Raw genomic sequence first — 20074 nt, 5'->3', positions numbered from 1 at the left:
TCTTTAAAGGAATCATATAACCCATTAAAAAATTAGATGGATCTAATGGTAACTTAAAATTATATAATTTTTCCAAAATTAACTTAATTTCATCCCAAAATGGTTGTACAGGCACAGAAGACCAAACAGCATGTAAAAAAGTTCCAGAACATACATCGCATCTAAAACAAGAATCCGAATGACTAAAACCATATTTTTTCAATTTCTCTGGGATTAAATACAACTGATGTAGAAAATTATAATTAACCATTCCATACCACACATTCGTCAAAAGCTAAATCATTTTCCCATTTAAGCTTAGTCTTCTCCCATTCCGGCTTATCCATATTCTCTTGTAATACTTGGTGCATAACAGAAATATAACCCCTTTTTGGAATAGAAGAAATCAAAGACTTGAATTCCATCAATGCAGGTAAAATCATCTCTCTACCGTACATATTTTTCACCAAAGCTCGAAGTTGATAATAAACAAATAAAGAATTTTCAGCAATATCAAAACACTCTTTCAATTGATTTAAAGAAAGAAACTGTCCTTCTACAAAACAATTCTGTAATGTTTTTATGGATTAGAATCCCAACTCTTTAAATGACTATTAAACATTGAAAAATAAATAAGCTGATTATTATATAATGGAGTTAAAATTGACAATTTACCTTTTGATCCTAAAATCTTTTTTTAATCCATATTTTAATAGATGTTTTAATATCGGCATATTATATTCCCTCAACAAATTTACATTCCATCGAAATATAAATTGATACACCTCGACTTCAGAAATACAATCCATCTCAACTTTAGCCCAACTCGGGGGCTGTTCCAAATCCATCAGTCTATTAATAAATTTCAACTGGGCTGCTTCATAATAATTTTGAAAATGAGGTAATTGAAGCCCACCTAACACATATTTCCAAGTAAGTTTATATAATGCTACCCATGGTAGTTTACCTTTCCATAAAAATTCTCTCGTAACTTTATTTAAATCCTGAAAGAAACTCTTTGAAAGAGGACATGGTATTGATTGAAATAAATATTGAATACGAGGAAAAATATTCATCTTAATACAGTTAACTCGACCAATTAAAGTTAACGAAGATCTTTCCACTTCATTAAATCTGCTTTAATCTTTTTTAATAATGGAACATAATTTAACTTGTATAAAGATTGATACTCAGTATTTACAATTATTCCTAAATATTTAATTTTATCAGACCATTTCAGTTTTATAATATTTTTATACTCTGAATAATCTCCTTCTCCGTGACTTATAAATCTCAAGGACATTTGGCTTGTATCATGAATGGAGGTTGATTCAAATCATTTCTTCGGAAATTAGTCCACACCCACATTTTAATAATTATTTGCCTCTGTTTGAGTCTTTTTCTCTCATTGACTGTTGATCATATCTCTGCCCCTCACGGTTGTCGTGACACTGATTTACCTCAGTTTACATACAATTAAAGAATACACTCACTTGCTTCTTTCAACCACAATGCAGTCAATTCTCTTTATTTTCTTTGGACAGAACGCTGCGTCCATCAACTCCCCAAACACCACCCAGCCATGCCCCTCTGACCTTCTCATTGGCTCACTGCCACACAGGTGATCCTGTCGCTCTCACTCTCCTGTGTCCGAGATCCATCACCCATATACTGATGCTTAACCCCCGTGCACGCATGCTATTACTCCTGCACATCACTGTGCTTGCATCATCAGCGGCGACCTGCACCACTCCCAGCGCAGGTAAGTATGCGACCGCGATAGGGTTTTTTAAACCTCTCTAAGGTCCCCCCTACACTCCAGGGAGAAAAAGCCCCAACCTATACAAACCCAAAGGATGTACTTGCTTTGGAGGCAGTGCAGAGGAGGTTCACCAGGTTGATTCCAGGGATGAAGGGGTTAGTCTATGGGAAGAGGTTGAGTCATCTGGGACTGTACTCACTGGAATTTAGAAGAATGAGAGGGGATCTTCTAGAAACATAAAATTATGAAAGGCATAGATGAGGTAGAGGTAGGCAGGTTGTTCCCATTGGTGGGGGAGACCAGAACTAAGGGACACAGTCTCAAGATCCAGGTAGTAAATTTACAGATGAGGAGGAACTGCTTTTCCCAGAGGGTGTGGGGAATCTGTGGACTTCACTGCCCATTGAAGCAGTGGAGCCAATCTCAGTAAATAGATGTATTTAAGGTTGGATAGATTTTTACATAGTTGGGGATTTAAGGGAAATGGGGAAAAGGCAAGTTGGTGGAGATGAGCCCATCATCATATCATCCATGATCTCATTGAATGGTAGAGCAGGTTCGATGGGCTGGATGGCCAACTCCTGTTCCTATTTCTTATATTCTTATGTTCTATTCAGACTCTCCTTCTAACTCAACCCCATCAGTCTCAGTGATGGTATTGTCAATCTCTCTGAGTGTAAAGCTCAGTGGAGTTACCCAGACTCGCCCAGCATTGAGACTATAGTTGATCTTCTTCTTCAATCGACTCCTTCCTAACCCCATCTAAAATGTGAAGAGAAAGTTATAAAGACAGTTTCAAAGGGGTCGTCATGTGGTGTTCACCATGGTTTATCTTCTCTAGATTCATTGATTTTTATACAGCACAGAAACAGACTCTTTATCCAACGAGTCCATGCCAACCAGGTTCTCTAACTATCCTTGTCCCATTGCCTGCATTTATCTCATATCTGTCTGAACTTTTCCTGTCCATGCACCTGACTAAATGTCTTTTAAATGCTGTATGGGTATACCCCGCTTTACGAAACTAGAGTGTTTCATTGAAACCTGGCATTAGCCGAAATGGCATAAAACGAAAATCCATTCCTACTATTTGAGGCTGTTTTCATAAAAATGAAAACCCATTCAAATCCTTTTGTAAGAGCGAACACGGGTTTCTTCATAAAAGTGAATTTGTATTTGTAAAAAGGGAGTATTTGTAAAATTGGGTAATGCATGTAATTGTATCCACCCGTTTTAACAACATTTCTCCTGAGGTATCTTGGCAGGAGGGGTTTGGAGAAGGATGTTTCAAAATAAGACGATGGTTACATAAGGTAGAGATAAGACAATGCTCTTTATTTTTCCAAGAGTTTAAAGTTCAAAGTTCAGATTTATTGACATCCACACAACCCTGAGATTCTTTTTCTTGCTGGTGAATTTCTACTTATCGGTCGGTAACTGTAAACTGTACTCAAGACTGAAAAATGCATATACAAATTAGAGAAATGTAAAGAAAAGAGAAATGTAAACAAACTGGCTGTGCAATATACAAAAAAAAATTAGTCCTAAATAATGTGTAAAGTAAGATCCTTAAATGAGTCCCTGATTGACTTTGTCGTTGAAGAGTCTGATGGTGGAGGGGGAGCAGCTGTTCCTGAACCTGGGGGTGCGAGTCTTGTGGCACCGAGACCTCTCTCCTGACGGCAGCAGCGAGAACAGAGCATGTGCTGGGTGGTGTGGATCGTCGAGGTTTGCTGCTGCTCTCAGACGGCAGCGTTTCCCTTAGATGTTCTCGATGGTGGGGAGGGTTTTGCCTGTGATATACTGAGCAGTGTCCACTACCTTTTGCAGCTGGTCAGCACACTTTCCACGACACATCTGTAGAAGAAGATTTTTTTAAAAATAAAATGTTTGAGGCAGATTCTCGATGAAGGTCATCAAAAGTGCAAGGATGCAGTCAGACTAGCCCTGATCTTGTTGAATCGTGAAGCAGGCCTGAATGCTGAATGGTTTGGGAAGCAGCCACAAGCCAGGCCAAGGTTGAACTTGATTAGTGCCATGCCCTAACGTGCTGGAGAAACTCAGCAGGCCATGCAGCATCCATGAGAATTATAGGGTCAGCAATGTTTTAGGCCTGGACCCTTTGCCTGAACAGACCCACATTCGCAGCATATTTGAAGTTAAAGGCATTGCTTTCAATCTGGCAAGGTTTGTCATGACCTGGGGTTCTTAAACCCTTCTCCTTTGTAAGACGACTGATGTCCGAGCGGTGGGGGGGGTGGGGGGTGCAGGGAAGAAAGTTCCGATTCCTTACCTCCGACCGTGAGATGTGCAAGAGGCCAGCTGTCATCCAGCTGGGCTTTGACCAGTCTGCTCTTTCTAGGTACCTTCCCCGCATGCCCTGTGACACCTGACCTTCTTCTGGGATCATGACCTTAATGTCAATTCCCTCGATACGATGCTGCTGACAGACGAGTCACAAATGAAATTATATCCTCTGTCTGCAGTTTTTAAGTGTAGGATCTAAAACCATACACAAACATATAAGTTGGAAGCTAAACCATCATAGGGTCTGATTCTAGGGGCTCAAAAGGCCTAGAGTCATGCACACAATATGGAAACAGGCCCTTTGACCCAACTTGCCCAGGCTGACCCAAATGTCCCACCCTCACTCGTCCCACCTGCCTGCATTCGGCCCATAAACTTCTAAACCTATCCTATCCATATATGGAAGTCGAATATAATGATTTTTAAAGTGCAGGCAAAAACAAATCAAATGAGTATTTTTATTAAAGATTGTGTTTATGAGGTCATGGATAACATTCCTGAAGGATGTTTTCAGAACTCGATGGAGTGGGAGTTGACCTGCTACCAATCGTATCCAGCTAGAGCAGGGGTGTCAAACTCAAATTCACCGAGGGCCAAAATTAAAAACTTGGACTAAGTCGAGGGCCGAACTACATATTTATTGAAAATTTTCAACAACATCTGCATGTTTTCTCTCAACATATGTAATGTTAAACTTTTTCTTATTAAAATAAATGTTTAATAATAGTTTTGGTTAAACTCTTTCCATAAGAAACATTAACAAATAAGAAATAAAATATTCAATAAATAATATTTCTCTCTAGCCTTTAAGCCAAGGATCACACGTTGCCGAGAAGCATGCCAGGGAGCGGAGGTCTGCAGGGAGCCCTCCCCAGCCCAGCCAGCAAACCCGAGCGGCATCCCCCCCCCCGCCCCATCTCCCTCCTCCGCCCCCGCCTCCGCCTGCCACAACCGCCGCCAACAACCCAAGGAGTCCCCTCTGGTCTCGCCATCTCACCGGGAATACCGTGAGAGCGGTTGAACTCGTCCGCGACCTCCACCCCAACGGAAAGTCCAATGCCCAGCAGCACCCACCCACAGATGAAGCTCAAGGAGACATTGGAGCTAGACGGCGGGTCCGTTGGAGCCAGGCGGCGGGTCCGTTGGAGCCAGGCGGCGGGTCCGTTGGAGCCAGGCGGCGGGTCCGTTGGAGCCAGGCGGCGGGTCCGTTGGAGCCAGGCGGCGGGTCCGTTGGAGCCAGGCGGCGGGTCCGTTGGAGCCAGGCGGCGGGTCCGTTGGAGCTAGCCGGCGGGTCCGTTGGAGCCAGGCGGCGGGTCCGTTGGAGCCAGGCGGCGGGTCCGTTGGAGCTAGGCGGCGGGTCCGTTGGAGCTAGGCGGCGGGTCCGTTGTATCGGCGCCGCTGTGAATATCTAATTAACGTTCCCGTTAACTATATCGGTGACCGCTGTGCCTGCTGTGGAAGTGCTAAAAACTACTATGGTGGTGCCTGCTGCTGTGCATGTGGTATACTTGCGCGGCGGCCAGCGGGCCAACTCTCATATATATTTAATATGCGGGCCAGAGTTTGACATGTGTATGCTAGAGGAATACTGAAGATGTTGAGCTCTCTTGTGTTTGGGGATTGGCTAGTGAACAATGAGAAGTTCAACCCAGCGGTCCAACATAGGTGCAGAAATAGGCCATTTTGCCCATCGAGTCTGCCCTAACATTCAATCATGGCCTGGTCCATTTTCCCACTCAGCCCCACTGCCTCTGGCATTCTCTCCATAATTGCCCTGGCGAACCTATCAATCTCTGCCTTAAATACACCCAATGACCCGGCCTCCGCAACTCCCTGCAGCAACAAATTCCACAGATTCACCACCCTCTGACTGAAGAAATTGCTACACATTACTGTTCTCAGCGGACCCCTTCAATCCTGAAGCTGTGCCCTCTTGTCCCAGATTCACCAAGTATGCGAAATAACTTTTCTATATTTATGCCTTTCAACTTTTGAAATATTTCAATGAGATTCCCCCTCATTCTCCTAAATTCCAATGAGTCCAGGCCAAGAGCCATCAAACACTCCACATGTGATAACCCTTTCATTCCCAGAATCATCCTTGTGAACCCCCTCTGAACCCTCTCCAACGTCAGCACATCCTTTCTTAAACGAGGAGCCCAAAACTGCTCACAATTCTCCAAGTGAGGTTTCACCTGGGCCTTATCAAGCCTCATCCCTGCTCTTCTATTCTGTTCCTTGTGAAATGAACGCTGGCATTGCATTTACCTTCTTCCCCCTGTCTCAACATGCATGTTTACCTTCAGCCCGTCCTGCACGAGGACTCACAGGTCCCTTTGCAACTGGGGATTTTCACTTTTCTCCCCATTTAAAAAATAGCCTGCCTGTTGATTTTTTTTCTTCCAAAGTGCATGACCATACACTTTCCAATATTATATTTCATTTCCACTTCTCTGTCCATTCTGCTAATCTGTCTAAGTCTTTCTGCCACCTCCTTGTTTCCTCTATGCTACCTGCTCTTCCACCTACCTTCATATCATTTGCAAAGTTGGCCAAACTGACCTCCGGTACTGTCTGCGTGGAGTTTGTATGCTCTCCCCATGTACATTCTGCGGTATATTGTTAAAAATCCACAGATTCCTGAAGCAGGTGATTTTCCCACTGGATCTACATTTGCCCAATAATAATTCATTGCAAATGAATCTGATTCACTGATGTCCTCCAAGGAAGGAACATAGAACTATTGAACATTACAACACAAAAACAAGTCCCTTCAGTCCTTATAGTCTGTGCCAACCCATTTTTTGCCTAATCTCACTGATCTGCACCCAGTCCATAGCCTTCCACACCTCTCCCATCCATGTACCTGTCCAGATCCTTCTTACATGTTAAAATTAAGCCCGCATTCACCTCCTCAGCTGGCAGCTCATTCCACTCTCCCACCTGTCTCTGAGTGAAGAAGGTCTCCCTCATGTTCCCCCTAAACTTTTCCCTTTTCACCTTTAACCACGTCCTTTGCTTTGTAAAAGCCTACTTGCATTTACTCTGTCCATCCCCCTCATCATTTTAAATACCTTGATCAAATCTCCCCTCATTCTTCTACGCTCCAGGGAATAAAGTCCTGACCTGTTTAACCTTTCCCTGTAACTCAGTTCCTGAAGTCCGGGCAACATCCTAGTCAATCTTCTCTGCACTCTTTCTATCTTATTGAGATCTTTCTCGTCGATCAGTGACCAAAACTGCACACAATTCTCCAAATTTGGCCTCACCAATGTCTTGTACAAGTTTACCATCACATCCCAACTCCTATACTCAATACTTTGATTTATGAAGGCCAAGATGCCAAAAGCTCTCTTTACAACCCTATCCACCTTCGATGCCAATTTCAGGGAATTATGTCTCAGATCCCTCTGTTCTACTGCACTCCTTCTTGGTTTGTCCTTCCAAAATGCAACACTTGATATTTATCTGCATTAAATTCCATCTGCCATTTTGCAGCCCATTTTTATCTGTTCTGGATTGTAAATGACCACCGATGCAGTCGGGTCTTAATTGCCACCTTAACTCAGGGGCAATTTGAGATGAACGATGTATGAAGAGATAAACTCGTCCTGAAATGGGATTTGAACCTTTGACCTCTCAGAGATGTGAGTAACTGGTCAATGAGCGACAACTATTATTATACCCCAGACAAAACTTCTCACGGTTTTCCATTTCATTTCATTTCAAGAATGTTTAATTTGTGAACAACATCATCCCTACTGTGTTGGGGATGGAATCATTTGGTAGAAGTAGCAGTTTTAGTCAGTAGAATACTAAAGGCTTCGCAAGATGACTTGTGGGAGTTACCAGTAAATTCTGTGAGAAGGCGAGATGAATGCAATTAGCCAGAGGTTTTGTGGTTGCCTTCTGAAATTACTGTCTGCTGCTGGGAGAAACAAAGCAGTGGTTTGTGATGGGGAGAGAAATCCTCGGCGTGCTGTCTTCGATGGTCCTCTTGAATCTGTGGAGAACCCATCCTTGAATGTAGAATACAGAACACGACAGCATAGTACAGGCTCCACAACTGCCCCGTGTACATAGAACGTAAGAAGCAGGAGCAGGAGTAAGCCACCCAGCCCGTCGAGCCTGCTCCGCTATTCAAACACATCTGGCCATGGTCTTACCCCATCTGTTCCCCATGGCCCTCAATTCCCCTACTTTGCAAAAATATATCAGACTCTTCATATTTAATGAGGCAGCCTCCACTGCTTCAGGAAGCAGAGAATTTCACAGATTCTTTTGGAGAAACAGTTCCTTCACATCTCTGTCCTAAATCGGAAACCCTGAATCTTAAGGCTGTGTCCCCTAGTTCTAGTCTCCCCTACAAGTGGAAACAACATTTCTTCCTCTCTCTTATCTATCCCATTCATTTATAAATGTACACGTATGAAATATCTCACACACACACACACACACACACACACACACACACACACACACACACAATCACACGCACAATACACAAACAATCACACACACATAATACACGCACACACAAATACACATCACATAATACAGACACACACACAATACACACACACACACAATACACACACACAATCACATACAGATGCACAATACACAGACATGCACAATACACAAAATACACACACAAATCACAGACATGCACAATACACACGGACAATATACACACACGTACAATACACACACAAAGATATAGAGATGGAGAGAGAGATAGAATGTCAGTTTTCTATGTAATTGCTGGACTGGGAAGATTGAAATGATAAAGGTCAGAAGCTGAAGCTGAATTTGTCTGGTGCCTCATCCCTGCCCGATTTGGTTTGGCACCAGTGATGATTCAGCTGCAGATGTGATGAGAAACAATGTGTGATCCACTTGCAGATCAGGGTAACTGACTCCTTCCCTCGAGTATCGAATGGTGCACCAACAATCAGCCACCACTTGAGCAATTTCAATCCTTTTTTTCCAACTGCTGCCACTAACTGACTTGTAAATGCAAAGACACACCTGTGGTTTTGTTGCTGAATTGCTCAGCCACGTATTCATGCTTTCGCTCGCTGCACTCTAACCAAACCTCTTACTCTGTGAATGCTAACTGTCGGGGAGAGCATCATATCAGTAAAGTATTAACTTGTACCAACATCACTGATGTTGCAGACCCACACGCACACACCCACACCCACGCGCGTGCACACGCACATACACATAAGCACACATACACACCCAATGGAACTCTCCTCTATCTGCAGCCTTACCTCTGGATAATCCTTACAGCATGAGAAAAGGGTCATTCGGCCTGTACTTCTCAATCCTGTCCCCTACTTATTTCTCTGTTTCCTATTCTCTCTTATGTGCCCATTTACTGCTGTCTTTGTACTTTTAAAATATTTTATTGTTTAACATAATAATCCCATATACATTATATCGGGAAAGCAAAGCAATGTCGTATAATTAAAATAAACACGCAATACGACAGATTTCAAATTTTGTTCTTAATTGTTAAATGTGATTGTTTGTCAAAATGATTATGCGTAGAGATAAAACCATATAACCATATAACCACTTACAGCACAGAACAGGCCAGTTTGGCCCTACTAGTCCATGCCGTAACAAATCCCCACCCTCCTAGTCCCACTGACCAACACCCAGTCCATACCCCTCTAGTCCCCTCCTATCCATGTAACGATCCAGTCTTTCCTTAAATGTAACCAATGATCCCGCCTCAACCACGTCTGTCGGAAGCTCATTCCATATCCCCACCACCCTCTGCGTAAAGAAATTTCCCCTCATGTTCCCCTTATAATTTTCCCCCTTCAATCTTAAACCATGCCCTCTAGTTTGAATCTCCCCCACTCTTAACTGAAAAAGCCTATCCACATTTACTCTGTCTGTCCCTTTTAAAATCTTAAACACCTCTATCAAGTCCCCCCTCAATCTTCTACGCTCCAGAGAAAAAAGCCCTAGTCTGCACAACCTTTCCCTGGAACTCAAACCTTGAAATCCTGTCAACATTCTCGTGAACCTTCTCTGCACTCTCTCTATTTTGTTTATATCTTTCCTATAATTTGGTGACCAAAACTGTACACAGTACTCCAAATTTGGCCTCACCAATGCTTTGTACAATTTCATCATAACCTCCCTACTCTTGAATTCAATACTCCGATTGATGAAGGCCAACATTCCAAATGCCTTCTTCACCACACCATCTACCTGAGTATCAGCCTTGAGGGTACTATTTACCACAACTCCTAAATCCCTTTGTGGCTCTGCACATCTCAATAGCCGACCATTTAATGCATATGACCTATTTAGATTGGCCTTTCCAAAATGTAACACCTCACACTTATCTGGATTAAATTCCATCAGCCATTTCTCAGCCCACACCTCCAGCCTTCCTAAATCACCTTTTAATCTACGGTAATCTTCCTCACTGTCCACAACACCACCAATCTTTGTATCATCCGCAAACTTGCTTATCCAATTCTCCACCCCTACTTCCAGATCGTTAATATATATAACAAACAATAGTGGACCCAGGACCGAACCCTGAGGAACTCCACTAGTCACCGGCCTCCAATTGGACAAACAATTTTCTACCACTACTCTCTGACACCTCCCATCCAACCATTGCTGAATCCATTTCACTACCTCCTCATTTATACCTAATGCCTCCACCTTTTTTCCTAACCTCCTGTGGGGAACTTTGTCAAAAGCTTTACTAAAGTCTAAATAGCTTTCCCTTCATCAACCTTTTTTGTAACCCCCTCGAAAAACTCAATCAGGTTTGTCAAGCATGATCTACCCCTGACAAAACCATGCTGATTACTCCCTAGAAATCCCTGTACCTCCAAATAATGTGATCAGTTCAATAAACCTCATTATACTGTGATATAATATCTAACAAAAAGATATAATCTAGGATAATTAAACCCGATAAATACTTGAAACTAATACCAATCTACCCCCTCCCTCTAGTCAAGGTCACTAAATCAAACCGCAGGAAGAATACAAAGGTGGATCAAGTCGCAGAGGACGGACGGACCAGCCCGAGAGCACCCACATCATCCAAAACTGGCAATTAAGATAGTGTTCTATAAATGGGCCCGTACCTTTTCAAACTGAAACTCTTCAAATTATCCCGTTTCTATGCGGATGTTGATCCCTTTTGTGAAAAGTGTGCATGTTCTGGGAATGTCCGAAATTAGGAAGATATTGGGAGAATATTTTTCATTCTTTGTCAATGACTTTTCAGGTTAAATTAGATCCACGCCCTTTAACTGCCCTTCTTTGGGTTTTTTTTCTCACAAGAACTGGATAAAGTTTTATCGGCGCCTCAAGAGGAAGTTTTAGATTTGAGCACGTTGATGGCCAGATGAGCAGTTTTAATGAAATGGAACAATGAACTCCCCACTGACTAGTGCACAGTGGCTACAAGATATCATGTCATATCGAAGCCTAGAGAGAAGTAGATACAATATTAAATATTTACTGCTTTCCGATTCTCCCAACCTGAATCTACGCTGCGAGTAATTTACATCATCAGATAATCAACCAAAAAAATCAAGCAATCAGAAATTTGAGCACCTGAGAAGAGAAGGGAAACCAATGTGGTCGTAGGAGGGAGAACGTGAAAACTCCACGTGGACAGTATGGGACATCAGGACTGAACCCCAGCTGGGGGTACAGCACCACGGTATGTTGGCGACTCTATGCGAGGAATCCGCCCAGGCTGCAAACTGCTGGAGACTGGCTGTACCAGGTATCGAACCCGGGATGCGAGAGGGTGCTGAGGGAGCTGGAGGCTTTCTGATTGTGTCAGAGGTTTGGATCTGGAGTTCGGGTTACCGATGGTTTGGAGTGTGACTGTGGAGGCTGCGGGTGTGCTGGAGGCGAAGCCATGAACTTTCAGCCAAGGGGTATTGGTGTTTCCATACCAGACTGTGATGCAGCCGGTCAGCACACTTTCTATCACACCTCTGTAGAAATTTGCCAGGGTTTCTGATGTCATACCAAAGTTCCGCACACTCCTGAGGAGGTAAAGGCGCTGGCGTGCTTTCTTCACAATGCCTTTAGTGTGTTGGGTCCAGGAAATATTTTCTGAGATAGTGACTCCCAAGAACTTAAATATGCTCACCCTCTCCACCTCTGATCCCCCAGTGATCACTGGATTGTAAACCTCTGGCTTTCCCTTCCCTCCAGCTCCTTGGTTTTGGTGACATTGAATGCAAGGTTGTTGTTGGTGCACCATTCAGCCAAGTTTTCAATCTCCATTCTGTATGCCTTTCATCCCTTGTACAAACCTTTCTTTAGGTGGCAAAATAAGACAAAATACTGTGGTTTTGCCAGGTCTTTATATATTGGTCCAAGATACTCTTGTTCGCAAAGCCTCTTGCAGTGAAGGCCGTTGTATCTTTTGCCTTTTTACCCTGACAGCCATGCACTTTCACTGATTTATATTCAAGAATATTTTGCCCCTTTATCTGAATTCCAGTCGCTGTGACTCGATGCAAGTCTCACCTTCCTGGGGTTTGGAGGTTTTATCGATGTAACCAGGATGAGCTCTGAAACTGAGTGTTTCTTGTTTGGTGTTGTTCCAAAGATCAGAGCAGGATCTCTTCTATTCAACATACTGTGCAGTCTAGTGGGGTGTCCACCCATCCACATGGTTGCCTTCTGATTCACAGGAAGTTCTCTCCAATTCACAGGACTTCCTCTGTCACAGGAATTCCTTCTGACCCCTGGGGAGTCATGGAGATACCCTCTGATGCACAAGTATTCCCTCTGGGTTTCAGGTATTCCCTCTGGGTCATGGGGATTCCCTTGGAGTTACAGGGATTCCTTCTGATACACAGGGGTTCTGTCTGTCAGAGGGATTCCCTCTTAGTCACGGGGATTCCCTCAAATGCACAGCGATTCTCTTTGAGTCATGGGATTCCCTCTTTCACCGTTTAATCAGGCTCCTATCCTAATTACTTGAGATCTGAATCTAAGCCATGCTCCTATTATCAGAATGTGCTTCTCCCAACTGCATTAAATGGAGAATCTGAAATAACTGACGACTTCTTAAGACTGAAGCTTTACTTAAACAAATGCGAATAAATACAAAATTTGCCAAATATCAACTCGAACTAAGATGAGTGTGGACAGATTGAAAAGGAACCTGAGGGTCATTTTTCACCCAGAGGTTGGTCCGTATCTGGAACAAGCTGCCAGCAGAAGCTGTAGAAGAGGATACAATTTTGAGATTTGAAAAACCTCTGGACAGGTATATGTGGGCCAGACTGTGGACGGCTGGAGACTGGCTGAAGGGGTACCGAGTGTTGGAACCAGGATGCGAGAGGGTGCCAATGGCACTGACGGCTTTCTGAACACGTCAGAGGTTTGGATCTGGAGCTCGGGCGGCCGATGGGTCGAACAGGAGCCCGTGCGGCTGCAGAAACTTAAGGGGAGCGATGGAGGTGAATCCATGGACACTTACGATTCTTGGAGGAGGGGGAAGACTCTCCTTTGCTTCTCTTTTTCACTTATTGCAAGGGGCGCCAGGCAATTTCTGCCGATGTTGAATCTTTCTCTGCCTTATGGCAGACTAAATGCAATTTCCTGTAACATTACATGTGTAATATTTCCTGTAATATTCAGTGTGGAAAGTATTGAACAGTCACTATAGTTGTTTGCACTACTGTTAAGTAGAAATTCTGCCTGGCTCGCAGGATAAAGAACCTCAGGGTTGTATGTGATGTCATCAGATTTATTGTCTTGAACTTGTGTGATGTAATTTGTTGTTTTGTGGTTGTGTGTTTGCATTGCACTCCGAAAATAAATCTGAACTTTATTGAACTTCATGATCTCAGGCAGGGGTAGCCAACCTTTTAATTTAGACATACAGCATGCTAACAGGTCTTAAATGAGTCTCTAAGTCTGTTGTTGAGGAGTCTGATGCTGGAGGGGTTGCAGCTGTTCCTGAACCTAGAGGTAGACCTGTCCCTCTTCTCTCCACTTACACCATTTGAATGGATTGACTGGGGCACCAAATAGCATCTCCCAATGTTTAGGTCTCTTTTACGTTAAACATCAGTAGATCAGGCAAATAATGAAAGTTTCTAGTCAAAAAAGACTGAAACATTGGCGAGAATTACAAAGCACCAGACATGTCCCTTTCACAATATTCAATGATTTGTACTTTTAATCTGGAGTCATCTTTTTTTGCAATATAACAACCACTGTGCGAACAGTAACTCCCCCGTTATAGAAGTGCAATGATCCATGCTTTGCAAGCCATGCAATGAATGCATAAGTTTTAGCTGGGATTTCAACACTCACTCCCTCTTCTTCAAAACAGGTGGACAAAGACCTGAGAACAACAGCAATGGACATGAACATCTCATCTGAAAGGTGACTTGACCAACTATGCAGCACTCCCCCAATACCGCATCAGTACGCAACCAAAACTTCAGAACTCAAGGAGCATGGGAGAGACTTCTGACCCAGAGGTAAGAGTGTGAATAAATCACGGCTGGCACCTGGCACCTGGTCAACCAAAAGTTTCTGATGTAGGAAACCACCCCAAGAGCTCTTTGCAAGTATATCAGCAAAAAAAATCATGGAAAATAAAGAGGTAAAAATACAGAAGTTTAGAATTGGCATCCCTTGCCAGTAGGTTCACCGATCACACAACACGCAATCTCAAGCAACTGGAAAATTCACTTATCCGACATCTACCAATCCCCATAGGTGCCAGATACCAGGGCTTTTACTTTATTTTGTTTAAAAACAAACCAGGTAAGGAGTTGTTCAGAAAAGTGATCTAAAATCTGGGGAATGAGAAGTGTTCAAAGAGAAGGGAAGGGGGTTCAGTGAGAGATTCACAGATCTGTCAATCTAAATGCTGTGGCTGTGTTTGACTTGTCCTGAACATTGGTGCCTCCGTATCAGACAGTAATGCAACCAGCCAGAATGTTCCCCATGCTGCACCTGTAGAGGTTTTCGAGAATCTTCGGTGACCTACTGAATCTCCTCAAACACCTCACAAAGTATAGCCACTGGTGAGCCTTCTTCGTGATTGCATCGACATGGAGGCTCCAGAACAGATCCTCGGAGATATTGACACCCAGGAATTTGAAGTTCTTGACCCTCTCCACTACTGAGGCCTCGATGAAGACCGGGTCGTGTTCCCCTGACTTCCTCCTGAAGTCCACAATCATCTCCTTGGTTTTTCTAACGTTGAGCGCAAGATTTTCGGCATGACACCATTTAACGAGCTGATCTCCTGTCCTCTGCCTCATTGTCATCTGTGACAACCATGGTGTCGTCGGCAACATGGACAACATAGACGGCAAGGATGAGTGGACTAGTAAAGGCACAATGCTTGAGGTTGAAGGGTCTGCTTCTGTGCTGCGTGAGTTTCTGAATCTATGACTCTAGAGAAGATAAAATGCAGTGAATATGACGGTTTGTTGAGGGACAGGAGGGTCGAGCAGCTGGGTAAAAGAGTGTGACAATAATACAATAACCGTTCTCTTCAGAAACTGTGGTTAAGATGACTATTGGGGTACTGCAGTGGCACCTGTGTGACACTTGGTCTATTGTAGTCAGTGCATTCACTTAGCGACAAATGGAAATTACAGACCTGTTCGAAAGAACAATGAGGACACAAACCCACGATGATGAAAAATTGTTTCCACCTTCTCATCCCTTCACAGACTAATTCAGTAAAACTCTGCATCACTGACGCCATCATACCATGTCTGGGCAGACCAAGAACCACGCAGAGTTTCTCAAAGGACTCTACTGTAATTGATTCAGGCATTGTTCAGTACCACATTGGTTCAAAGCTATTTGGTTCCGAAAAGAATGGTATTTCCAGGGCATTTTTCAAAATATCAAAAAATGCATTTCAGCCAGGAAAATAATTCTTGAATTCATGTCAAGTCAAGTTTACTGTCATCTGATCGCACAAGTACAATCTGACGAAACAGCGCTCTCCGGTCCTCAGTGCAAAACACGCAGACACACGACCAGACATAACACACATACAGACATATAATACATACGCAGGACAAGGATTCATATGGACAGATAAATAAATAAATATTGTTCAATAAACAGTGGAATCACAAATGGTCAGTGTGGAGCAGTTTATACAGTTGTTCAGCATTCTCACTGCCCGTGGGAAGAAGCTGGCTCTGATCCTCCTGGATCTCTTCCCTGACGGGAACAGCTGAAAGATGCCGTGTGCGGGGTGGAAGGGGTCCTCAATGATCTTGTGCGCCCTCTTCAGACAATGATCCCGGTAGATCATGTCGATGGGGAAGGCAGTGGGGGGGAGGAGAGGGAGACCTAAGTTGTCCTCTTTGCCCCTCTTATGGACCTGCGCATTGATGTCTGATCCATTTCTCTGCAGCAACCGTACCACACTGTGGTGCAATCACTGTTGCACCTTCCTGACAAGTGAGATGATGTTGTGTGTCCACGATAGGTCATTAGTTAAGTGGATTCCAAGGAACCTGGTGCTCTCCACTCTCCCAAGTACAGAGTTGTTGATATGAAGTACCTCGTCCTCCTGAAGTCCAAAATCATCCCTTTCATCTTGTCCACAGTGAGACTCAGGTTGTATTCTCTCACCATTTCACGAGATTTTCTATCTCGTCTCCAAATTGTTCTCACTGTTGCGATGTGAAAAACAATCTATTTGCATACAATAAACTCTCAGCTGTCGGGTTGTAGGGGAAAGAATTGTGAAGGCTATGCCTAATAAAGTGCTAATGTGGTAACATGGAACCGAAGACAGGCCCAAGAGTAGAGCGTGGAATACAACAGTACAGGCACCCAAATTTCAGGAACACGATTAATTATGTTATAACTTCACCATTGTTGTAAACAGAAACTTAGACCCACTGTTAACTACGCTAAACTTATGGATAAATAAACATCCTATTCTGTGACCAACTTTTATCTTGCCAGTAACAAGATCTTTGTAACTTCCATTCTGTAATCAAAGCAGCAAAACTAAGTGAATAAAGTTTCTGTGATTGTGCCCATTGAGAGTATAAAACTTTTACCAAAATCAAGTTCAGGAGATCAGCTTTGCTGCACATCAGTTTTAATAAATCGCCCGTTGTTTTGAACATCAACTCCACGTGGTATTTCTATGTTGCTCCTGCGTAAGGTAATGACCATGGAATCTACCATTCCACCACGAGCTGATGCATTCTCCCACTCAACCCCACTCCCCAGCCCTCTCCCCTTAACCTTCAATACCCTGACTATTCAGATACCTGTCAATCTCCGTCTTAAATACACCCAACGACCTGGCCTCCACAGCTGCCTGTGGAAGCAAATTCCAGAGGTTCGCCACTCTCGGGATAAATAAATTTTTCTTGAACAGTAAAAGTGAGCCCACACAGCTGGCAGCTGGGGTCCTCACTCCCATCACTCTCTGTGGGAACAAATTCTTCTCCTTACATTCCAACCAAAATTTCTCCCCTTTCACCCATAACCCTTGTCCTCTGGTTTGTATCTCACCCAACCTCAGTGGAAAAGGCATTGTCCAGAATTCGAATCCCCTCCATTTCAGCATCAATGAAAGTAATGAACACTTTCCCAATAATCTCCAAGGAAATGGTTCCATAAGGCCATAAAAGGAGCAGAAATAGGCCATTCAGCCCATCACTTCTCCCTGCCATTTTCCCATTCAGCCCCTCTGCCGGCCTTCTCCCCATAACCTTTGATGTCCTGGCTAATGAAGATCCTATCAATCTCTACCTTGAAAACACCCAATGACCCGGCCTCCACAACCACCTGTGGTAGCAAATTTCTCTAACTATTCATGTGTGTGTCTGAATACCTTGAGGATATGGACCAAATACAACAAACGCATCTTGCCCAAAACACCAACTTGGTCGGCATGTATAAGTTGGGCCCTGTTTCATACTATATGAGTCGATGGCATCAGTAAATGAGATTATTATGGATGGGTAAGTGAAGGTCAGTATGAATATGTGGGCTGAGTAGCCTGTTTCTGTGCTGTATTAGACTATAGCTGCAAAATGTGCTTACTATGCATGACATCATCATCATAGCCTCTATAGCAGCCATTCTCAATGCTGTTATGAAGTATATTATATTTTATATTATATATAAATATGTTTTTAAAAGAGATAGATTGTGGAGGTTTAGTGTGTAGGTCACTTCACAAAAGACACCTCATTTAAAATGCAAGAACTTTGCTCAAGCCAGACAGTCCAGGCTCCGAGTGCCTTTGTAAAAACTGCTTTGGGAAATAACTTAAAAGGGCTCAAGTGCTGATAAAGATCTTTCAACTATTGGATTTGGAGCCCTGCAAGGAGTACTGGTTTTGCAAGCAAAGACCAAACAGGCTTTCTCTAAGAGAGAGAGAGAGAGAGAGAGAGAGAGAGAGAGAGAGAGAGAGAGAGAGAGAGAGAGAGAGGGAGAATTCAGTTCAATAGTTCTGCAGTGGCTTGTGGAAGCTTGTTGAAAGCCCTATTTTGAAGACGGGTTGTGAGTTCTGAGTTCAGCCTGTTCAAAACCCTTGTGGTCCTTACAAGAGGAAATGGCTGGCTAGAGTCTTTCTCCTGAAATAAGGGAAACAAGAAGAACTATGTGGTGACCTGGAAGAAGAGGTTATCATTTGGAAAACCCATGATGGGGCAAGTTCCTTCGGCAAGACACTAAAGTATTGATCGTGGGAAATCAGTTTGTGCGTGTCCAATGGGCAACAAATCTCTCTCTGAAACCAACTAGAACCTTCCTGAGCAGTAACCATTTATCTTTAAACACCAGAAATGGTGAAGATTCACAAATGTTAAATTTGGTGCACAGTATGAGCATTGCCTGATACTGGTGAACTTGGAGAAATGAGAAGTGAACAATTGGTCTGTGAATCAGAGAACTTTCCTGAACATATACACATTACATACACTTGTGCTGAGAATTAGAAAGGGGTTAAATTAAGTTAATGGTAATGTTAAAGTTGATCCTGTTTTTATGTTTAAAGATAATTAAAAGCAGCTTTTTTTTAAGTAACCATTTGTCTTGGTGAATTGCTGCTGGGTTTTGGGGTCCTCGTGGGAGCCACATCAGATTTCAATATACATTTTTGAATTTTTATTGCAGCAAGGTAGAAGCCAATTCTGGCTATTTAAAGCCCTGCTGCCCAATGACACCCAAATTAACCTACATTTTTAACCACGCAGACACAGGAAGAACACACAAGCACCTTATAGACAGTGCGGGATTCGAATCCGGGTCACTGGTGCTGTAATAACATGGTGCTAACCATTCCACTAACTGTGCCACACACTGAAGGTGACTCACTGACTTATATTTTTGTTATGTAGTTGTTAGGAGAGAAGTAGGTTCTAACTAAACCAACTAAACGTGACTGTTTCACAGGGAAGGCGACCCGTAAACATTGAGCAGAGACCAAAGGGGGGGTTGCTGTAGCGGAAACAAAAGGTTGAGGATGGCTGCTCTATAGCACACTGTGTATTGTTGGAAGGGATGGAGGAGTGCAGAAATGACTCACCAGGTCGGGCAAGACTATGAAGCAGGATTAAGGAAGATTCACTTGGAGTTCGGTAGATTAAGATGTGATCTCAGTAGAACACATAAAATTTCCACAGGGCAAGACTCGGTAGAAGAAAATATGAGGGGGATAGATTTAAGATGAGAGGTGAACAATTTCAAAGAGATTTGAAGGGCATCTTCTTCACTCAGAGGGTGGTGGATGTGTGGAACAAGATGCCAGATAGGGTGGTAGAGGTGGGGACAATTATATTTAAAGGCCTTTTTGGTGGGTACATGGGCGGGAAAGGTTAAGAGAGATACAAGCCAAGTTTAGGCAGGTGGGATTGGGTTAGGTAGACAACTTGGACAAGTTGGGCCAAAGAATGGTGTGAAACTCGATAACCCCAGCACATTTCTCCACGTGAGCATGTTTAAAACGAGGGGTCACCATCTCAAAATAAGTGATTAGTGATTCAG

Source organism: Narcine bancroftii, chromosome 5 (genome assembly GCF_036971445.1).
Source record: "Narcine bancroftii isolate sNarBan1 chromosome 5, sNarBan1.hap1, whole genome shotgun sequence".
Classification (NCBI taxonomy): Eukaryota; Metazoa; Chordata; class Chondrichthyes; order Torpediniformes; family Narcinidae; genus Narcine; species Narcine bancroftii.
The sequence above is the reverse complement of the archived record's forward strand: the minus strand, read 5'-3'. Positions refer to the sequence as shown.